General features: G+C 55.1%; 1 non-coding gene across 1 annotated transcript; it reads right to left on the bottom strand.

Annotated features, from left to right (window-relative positions):
* Positions 1 to 8,825: 8,825 nt before the first annotated feature.
* On the bottom strand, positions 8,826 to 8,898 carry TRNAY-GUA. The gene has a single exon. It is a non-coding gene; the product is annotated as a tRNA-Tyr (tRNA).
* Between the last annotated feature and the right edge of the window lie 555 nt (positions 8,899 to 9,453).

Genomic DNA, 9,453 nt, shown 5'->3' with positions numbered 1-9,453 from the left:
AAGGTCCTGAGGTCTAGTTAACAGCTTGTACTAAGGTCGGTTTCCTGATTGTAATATCGCGCTCCGGCTCTGTAAGGTGTCAGCACTGGGGGGAAGCTGAGTGAAGGGTCCACAGGACTCTGTATTCTTTTTCACAGCTTTTCATTTCGAAATGAAAAGTTTCAAGAAAAAGTTCAGAGAGGGTCATGAATGTGTCCAACGCCACCCAGCAAATCGAGAATGAAGCTGGAGTTAATACCCAGGTGTCCTGATAGCCAGGTTCTTACTGATCTTTCCTAGAACGACAGGGTGGGCAGGCGCTTGGCAAAATAAAAACAAGTGAGTCTCAGCGATGGCAGCGTGCGAGGGGCCCCAGCGGAAGCGGAGACGATCGTAGTAGTGACCACAGCAACAGTGATGCTGACAGGTCGTATCCGTGAGGCCTGACACCAGGCCAGGCGTCTTGCAGGCAGCCTTAAACGCAGGGCTCCTGTTCCTCACCGCGCGCTCCAGGGTCACACCAACCAAGCTGAAACTTGAATCCAGTGCCCAGTGTCAGCCCCTCGGGCCTGTCCACTCTCCGAGGGGGGCCCTGGCAGACACGAGGGACGGTGGGATGACCGACGACCCTGTCTGGGGTCCTGGCAGCTGTCCAGGGGTGGCTCTAGCATCGAGTGGCCCTGCCCACCTCACGTTCACCCACGAGCCATCCTGATGCCGGTCAAGGGCCAGGACGCGGAGGTGTCCAAACAAACGAGGCGGTTTCACCCGAGGCTGTGAACGCAGGAGGAGTCGCCGGCCGAGGAGCCCCGGGTGCTAGTCGCCAACCTGCCGCTGTGGGCTGGATGCCTGGGAAGAGCTCGTCCCTCTCTGGCCTCAGGTTTTATCTCAGAAAATTCTAGGCGGGGGGCTTCCTGCTCAGATTCCACATCTTCTCCAGGTGGGGATGTTTCTAGCTCCCCAGACAGCCTGACTGTGTGTCTGTGTGGCCTGGATGACCCTCTACTGCTGGGTGGGGCCCTGTATTACTGTCTTCTGGCTGTCATAACTGTGTGGCTTACAATAACACAAACGTAATCTCTCACAGTTTTAGAGGCTGGAAATCTGAAATCAAGGAGCCGGCAGGGCAGCGATGCCCCCACAGTCTCCAGGGGAGGATCCTTCTGTCCTCTTCCAGCGTCTGGGGGTCCAGGTGCTCCTGGACTCATGGCAGCATCCCTCTGTCTCCATCTTCACCTGGCCTCCTTTTCTCTGTGTCTGTTAGAAAGATGTTTGTCCTTGGATTTAGGGCCCACTCAAGCAGTCCAGGGCTTCCCTGATGGCTCAGTGGGTAAAGAAAATCCACCGGCAATGCAGGAGACACAGGAGATATGGGTTTGATCCCTGGCTCAGGAAGATTCCCCTGGAGGATGAAATGGCAACTCACTCCAGAATTCTTGCCTGGAGAACTCCATGGACAGAGGAGCCTCACATGCTACACCGTCCATGGGGTCACAAAAGAGCTGGACACGCCTGAGCACACACACAGCCTTTGCTGAGGTCCCACTGCATCAGGCATTGCTAAGCTATCATTGCTAAGAGTAGGTACTCTTTTTGTCTGCATTTAACAAAGGAGGAAACTGGGGCTCAGACAGGGGAAGTGAGTGACCCAGGGTCACACAGCAGTCATGCCTCAGAGACGGAACTAGAACCCAGGCCTTCCAATCCTAAATCCCAACTTTCATTCATTCACTTTGACCATCTACCATCTTTGACCCAATCATATTCTCATTCTGGACTCGGACACACCCACCCAAGGACTGTGACCCAAGCATCTAGTCCGGAGGTTGGCACACCACCGCCCACCAAGCGCCAAATCCAGCCCACCACCTGTTTCGTTCTGTTTGGTTTTAACAGAGCTATCAGTTTATTTCATTCTATTCTGTTTTAAGCCACAGCCGCATGTGAAACGTGGAATCTGAGTTCCTCGGCCAGAGATCTAACCTGTGCCCCCTGCAGAGGTGGCACTGGAATTGTTAAGTCTTAACCAATGGACTACCAGGGAAGTCCCCCAACACCTGTTGTTTAAAAATTAAAGTTTTATTGGAACACAGCCATCCCCGTCCTGTTACATATTGTCTTTGACTCCTTCCGTGTTCTAGTGGCAGAGCTGAGTAATATAGACTCTCTGAAACCGAATAGATTAACTGGCCCTTTACAGATAAAAGAGTTTCCCTTGTGGCTCAGCTGGCAAAGAATCTGCCTGCAATGTGGGACACCTGGGTTCGATCCCTGGGTTGGAAAGATCCCCTGGAGAAGGGAAAGGCTACCCACACCAGTATTCTGGCCTGGAGAATTCCATGACTGTATAGTCCATGGGGTCACAAAGAGTCGGACACAGCTGAGCGACTCCACTTCACTTACAGATAAAAGTTTGCTGAGCCCCGCTCTGGAGTTAAGGATGGTTGGATCCTGGTTTCATATAATTTAAGGTAGAAGAATGACGCCCACAGAGGGGCCCCTTACTCCTGGAGCCCATGGACTCCCAAGGAACGCTGCTGAGATGGGCTGCGGGTGGGGGTGGCCAGGACAGGTGTGCCTGGGTGGGAGGGCAGGGACAGCTGAGAAAGACTCATTTCCTGCTGCAGAAACGTCTCTAGTTTCTAGACAAGGGGAAAGCCCGAGGCTCTCAGCTGCCTCTGACTTTTCTAGCCCGCCGTTTCCCCCACCCCTGTTTTCCTCCTCTCCAGCCCCTGGCTTCTTCCAAGGCTTCTTTGCATTCTAGAAAACGTAGCCTCTGCCCTTCTAAGTCACCAGGGCCCTCCAGCCCCCAAGGGAGCTCTGACTCGGGAGACAATGAAAAGCCGGTGAGAAACCCAATCTGGGGCTATCAGGTGGGCAGCTCGGCAGAGGGGGCCTCCTTTCTGGCCCCCAGACAGGTCGGATCTTCTTGCCCCCTCCCAGACGTCGCATTCCGAGCACCAGTTGGATCCTCTCGGCCGAAAAGAAAAGTCCTTCCAACCTTGCAGGGGTTCCGAAGACTTTTTTTTTCCAAAGTAACCCCCCAAACAGTGGCTTTTCAAGCCACACACAGACTGAATCAAGCGTCATTTGTTTCCAGAAGGCCGAGGGGCAGCGGTTTGGAAAAAAGAACCTTCTCTGTAACTCACGGGGAGGCGAAGGCGGGGTCAGAGGGCACATTCCGATTGCTAAGATGCATTGACAAGAGCCCAGGCCCCCCTTGGCCCTGCCCGGAGACCTGAGGAAGGGGAGGGGTCCTGGGGGGGTGCACAGGGGCCTCAGAAACGCTCCCCTGAGTCACAAAGAGTTGCAGGGTGACCCCTCCTCTCTCGCTGGCCCCCTACCTCCTACAGATACGCCCAGAAAGAACCCCCAGGTCTGGGAGGAACAGAGGAGGGAGGTTTAGCTATGACTTTTTTTTTTTTCAATGTTGGTTTGGTCTGTTGAGTTTTGCCCCCAAATGTTCAACTGGAAGCACAAGTGATGAGCCATGGTGAAAGCTGGGAATTTTTCATTACCATTTGCAACAGGGGAATAGACATGGACTGGGATGTCGTGGTACAAGTCCACGCTTGGCTATCGATGGCTGGGCGAACTTGGACAGCTGTCTATACCTCTCTGGGCCTATTTCCTCGATGTCAACTGGGATCTGCCCCTGGATCTGGACCATCCACTCAGATGGTGACACCGGGCGAGGCCACGCACAGACCAGATGGTGATGGTGGAGGTGGGGAATACTGAGGGAGCGGGGCTGAGCAGATGAGGGCCCAGTGGGGCAGGGGAAGACCCAGACCCAGACCCAGAAGGAAGGGCTAACCTCGCAGTGTGGAGGGGCTCAAATGAAAACTCAGAGAATCATTTGTTGAAATGCTCTTTCCAGGGGGAAACCGAGGCCTGGGCCACACACCATGCATCAGTGAATGAACCCCTAGCATCACCTTATACCCAGCCCCCCGTGCTCCGCACTCACCTTCTCCACGGGGCACTTCGACCGGATGCCTTGGTCCAGCCCTTCAAGGTGGGTCAGAAGCATCATTCCACTATAGAAAATGGGAGGAGGGGGTGTGCCTAAAAAATTAAGAAATGCAGAAAGAAAGGTTGCCTTTCTCCCTACAGAGAATAAGCATTCGCAGCCCACGAGTTCTGGCCTCGGCTCGGTCTAGCAGGGTGAGTGGGAAGTATCACAGCAGCATGTGATGCAAGGTGAATTCACAGGGGTGTGACTGTGGGGTCACACCAGGGGCAGGGCGGTCCAGGAAGCCTCATCTCCTCACCCTCCTTAGGCAGCAAATCCCCACAAATTCCCGGGCAGGATGGGGAACATCCTGGGGAGAACAGAACGCTGGGGAGAGGTATTGAGCCATCTACCCTCTTGGGGCAATTTCATCATCCTGATAACACTCCAGGCAGGCTGCTGATGCTGTGCCTTCCAGACCCAGGCTCTCAAACAGGCTCTGAAGGAGGCCACTTCTGCCTTGATGAGCCCTTTCCCCATCAGCCTGTCCCAGGGGTCTACTGAGGGTACCAACTCGCCTGGGAACAGCGCTGAGCTGGCAAAAGCAACAATCTTCTTTCCTCCATTTGGGAGACATCTGGTCCCCTCTTGCTTCTTGCCTCCCGCAGAACCAGGTGGCCCAGGGTGTCCTCCAACAATGAGATGTTTCAAACTCACCTCTACTGACACCCTCAGGAACCAAGCTCCAGTGCTTGGGGAAAATGGGATGATGGCTCCTCCCGGGACCTGAGACCCTGCCTCCCCAGGACAAGTACACTGTCTTATTGCCTCCAGTGACATTCTCAAGGTTGGAAATGATGGGAAGACCCCGCAGAGGTCAGCCCTGGCCTGGGGCTCCTTCCTCGTATCATGGCACGTGTGTGATCTTTGCTTCTGCACAGCGCCCGGGGCCTGGCCTGGCTCACTAACCACGGGACCCCCTTCCCAGTGCTTTTAGAGGGAGGCTATACCGCCAGCCACCCTCAGGGTCCTTGGACTCGCTGCATCTTCCCACCCAACAAAACTGTGTTCCTGATCAAGCCAGCCCTCCCACTCCTGGACCAAAGCAACGACCTCAGTTCCTACCTGTGTGTCTATCACCCCACTTGGAAGCTCCTTCCACCAGGAGCTGGTGCTTCCCAGATGCTCTGGACCACTTCTGTTTCAGCAGTTTCCCCACCAGCTACTTCTGAGCCTCTGCCAGTGGGGACCATCACAGTTCCAAAGTTGGGCTGATGGGAGGACTCTGTGGCTGTGAAGTGGACCCTGGCTCTAGGTGGCTGTCAGGATCAGTATTGTGAAAAGGGGCCCCGGGAGATTCTAACGCTGGCTCAGCATATCGGGGAGTGTGAAGGGAACACCCTGAAAATCAGCCTCACACGTATATGCAAATAAACGGCAAAGCCCACCGCAGCCTGGTCCACAGCCCTTCATAGTTTGCAACATGTTTTTCCTTTCTTCATGAGAGCTCCCTGGCTCTTCTGAGCAGCTTCCCAAGGCAGAGAGGACAGGAATTCTCATCCCCACTCAACAGATGAGGATTCTGAGGTTCAGAGAGAACCAGGACTCAGGTGAGAAAGGTGTTAGGCAGGAGGCAGGGGGAGCTGCTGGAAGCCCTGTCTCAGAGGATCACATCCTGGGTCTGCTATGGATGAGCTGTGTGACATTCAGTAAGTGGCTTAGCCTCTCTGTGCCTTTATTTGCTCATCTGTCAAATGGGGATACTAAGAAATTCTTACCTCTTGGGGTTATGGTAAGGATGAGATGAGTTAATAAACATAAATCACTCAGGGCCTGGCACATGGTAAGCAGGAGAACAATTGCCTATTATCATCACCGTTATCATCACCCCAGCCCCGCAGCCGACCAGCAGTGGGGCCTCGGGTAAGTCCTCTCTCCCCTCTGGGCCTCAGTTTCCCCACTGGCAGAATGATCCCTGATGGTCTCTAACAGCTCAGTTATGTCCACAGTTCATGCTTCCAGACCCAAAGCACAGACCAGAAAGGGGATAGACAGTGGAGCTCCCAGAACCCACAGAAGCCCACCTCCTCCTTCCTGGGCCTCGGCTTCCCCCTCTGCCGAGTGAGGAGGGGGAAGAAGCACAGAGCCCTGTGCATACACTGTGACCTCACCAGGATCCCAGACGGGAGCTCTGGGGGAAACGGAGTCACCGGCGTCCACTTGCTCCTCTGCGGCGACCCGGCTGCAAAGCCAGGGCAGGGTGCAAAGGGTTAACCGCCCGCAGGCCAGGTGAAAGGAGCCCCAGGTACCACCTCCGGACCCCAGTTTCAACAGCCAGAGCCCTGAAAAGAAGAGCTCTCATGTTTGCATTGGCAGCTGGGCCAGTGGTGGGAGGAATCGCCGCCCGGCAGGGCCTGGAAAAGACTGCTCATCTCACAGCTGGGCCAGGCCAGCCTCCTCGCTGGGGTCCCTGCGCCACCTCCTGCCACCCCATTACCTAAGCCCCATACAGGACATGACTGCATGGCCCGGGATGAGGGGGCGCAGGCGGCCCAGACAGGGTGGCCATTCATGGAGCTGCCCTCAGCCTGGTTCAGACGCAGCCCTGGGCACTGGGCAAAGGAGGGGGTGCCAGGAAAGAAGGGCACCATGTGGGGGTAAGTGGCAGGGCAAACCCGGCCGGGCACCCCACACAGAGCTTCTGGCCTGGGAGGACACGTGACGTCATGGGGGACGGGAAGCACGGGGTGACTTAGGAGTGGGGGGAGCTGCCCCTCCCTCACCTGAGCCCCTGGAAACAGGGCTTCACTGAGGGCCCTCCCCGGGGTGGGAAGCAGGAGGCTGAGCCCATTCAGGAGCTTGTCCTGCTTTGGGGAGCATCACAGAGGCTGCAGAGCCAATGGGTCATGCGGTCTGGCTGTTGAAGGATGGAAAGGAGCTGACCCACCAGACTAAGAAGAGGAAGGTCCTCCAGGTGGAGGGAACCATGTGAGTAAAAGTTCAGCCATGCAAGACCTTACCTGGGGTATTGTGGTCTTTTGAGTGGGAGGGAGGTGGGGGAAGGAGTTTCCCTGCCGGGCACTGGGGTCTCAGGAGGTCTGCTTCCATGAGACCTCCGGCAAGCCATTTTGCCTTGCCTCAGTTTTGGCATCTGTACAATGGGTACAATCATTCACAGATATAGTGAAGTGTTTCTGACTCACTAGGGCTTCCCTGGTGGCTCAGAGGTTAAAGCATCTGCCTGGAATGTGGGAGACCCGGGTTCGATCCCTGGGTCAGGAAGATCCCCTGGAGAAGGAAATGTCAACCCACTCTAGTACTCTTGCCTGGAGAATCCCATGGAGGGAGGAGCCTGGTAGGGTACAGTCCATGGGGTTGCAGAGTCAGACACGACTGAGCGACTTCACTTTCTGACTCACAGTAGGCCCTCACGAACCCATGGGGCTCCCTCTTGTGAAATTCTGGGTCTCCATTCGAGGCACTGAGGCAGGGTTCAGAGACCGGACTCTAGTCCTGCCCCGTGGAACCACACCTGCAGTCTCTCCAGCCCTTGATTTCTCGTGTCTGAGATCAGATTGTTCCCTTACTCCTCAGCATCCTCACTGACCAGCCTGGGATGAGCAATCAGAAGATGCATTGCCAGTAGGGGAATTTCTGCGACTACTGGGGCCCAACCTGGGGCTCGGGGTTGGAACCAGCCTGGGTTCAAGACACTACGGCACATAGTTTTCCTCTCCGTGTCCCCAGGTGCCTCTCACCTGTAAGATCAAGGCCGTGGCAGCACCTGGCCACCCAGGTGTGTTGTGAGTGAAATGAACTGGACCAGACGGGCCTACGGGGCTCCTCAGCCCCTGGCCCCTGACTATGGGGGCTCGTTCAGTCATACTCATGCTGGCAGGCCAGGGCCCACATGGAAAACCACCAGTCTTGTGCACGTAAAGGCTGGACCTAGTGCCAAGGACATGGGGCCTGTTACTCCAGATTATAGCTCTGGTCATGCTATTAACAAATCGTAAGAGTAATAACTGTCCCCCTCCAGCGAGCACTTCTGGCCATGCAGACTCTGGAATTTGACCCAAACGCTTGTTCCCAGTGTTATACCAGGCCCAGGCCCCCATATCAGCAGGGGCAGCCCTGACCTTCCCAGGACTCCCCCCACCTGGACTGCTAGGACCCCAGCTTAGACCTCTCAGACAAGTGTGTGTTGTGTGTGTATTGGTTGCTCAGTCATGCCCGACTCTTTGCAACACCACAGACTGCAGCCTGCCAGGTTGCTCTGTCCATGAAGTTCTTCAGGCAAGAATACTGCAGTGGGTAACCATTCTCTTTCTCCAGGAGATCTTCCGCCTCAGGGACTGGACCTGAGTTTCCTGCCTTGGGGCTTCCCTGATAGCTCACAGTTGGTAAAGAATCTGCCTGCAATTCAGGAGACCCCAGTTCGATTCCTGGGTTGGGAAGATCGCTGGAGAAGGGATAGGTTACCCACTCCAGTATTCTTGGGCTTCCTTTGTGGGTCAGCTGGTCAATGTGGGAGACCTGGGTTCGATCCCTGGGTTGGAAAGATCCCCTGGAGAATGGAAAGGCTCCCCACTGCAGTATTCTGGCCTGGAGAATTCCGTGGACCATACAATTGCAAAGAGTTGGACTGAGCGACTTTCACTTTCACTTTCACTTCCTGGATTGCAGGCAGATTCTTTACCATCTGAGCCACCGGGGAAGCCCCACCCCCACCGCCCCTCCCCACCCCCAGATAAGAAATGAAGAAGTGAAGTCGCTCAGCCATGTCCAACTCTTTATGAGTCCATGGACTGTAGCCTACCAGGCTCCTCAATCCATGGAATTCTCCAGGCAAGAATACTGGAGTGGGTTGCCATTTCCTTCTCCAGGGGATCTTCCTGACCCAGGGATCGAACCTGGGTCTCCTGCATTACAGGCTGACGCTTTACCGTCTGAGCCACCAGGGAAGCCGCAGGCAAGGAGGAGGCTAAACAACAAGCTGCTGGGGTAATGTGAGCTGGTTCCAGGTCCTATCCCCTCCCACCTTCCCTCAACCCCCCTCAACCCCCTCTACCCCATAGCCCAAAGACCTCTGAAAAGAAATCGCTTTATCTCTTTCCCTTTGTCCCGCCCAGGGTGGGGCTGTCATTGGAGCATCTTCTCTCTCCAGACAGGCTCAGAGCCTTTCCCCTAGGAAATGTGTCAACCAGTTAGAAGATTTGGACATTCATACTCTCCTTCTGGGCAAAGGCCAGCTTTCTGGGCTGCACATGACATCCTAGGCCACAGGTAACATATCAGAAGGATTAGAGCCTAAGAAGGAAGGGAAATGCATAAAATCAGAATGCAAGACAGTGGGGAGTGATGGGGACTGGGGCCAACTGTAGAGTACCGCTCCAGCCTCTAGGCGCTACTGCCAGGCAGAAATGTGCGCCCACAGTACCCACTTCTTCTTAGTTCTTTGAGAGAAGCTGGAAATTTAGAATTTTCTCTGTTTAAAGTAAGAGTTGCTGACCTTCTAA

The sequence above is a fragment of the Bubalus bubalis genome, chromosome 17, assembly GCF_019923935.1.
Source record: "Bubalus bubalis isolate 160015118507 breed Murrah chromosome 17, NDDB_SH_1, whole genome shotgun sequence".
Taxonomy (NCBI): domain Eukaryota; kingdom Metazoa; phylum Chordata; class Mammalia; order Artiodactyla; family Bovidae; genus Bubalus; species Bubalus bubalis.
Note: the sequence above shows the minus strand (reverse complement) of the source record. Positions and strands in the feature narration are given on the sequence as shown.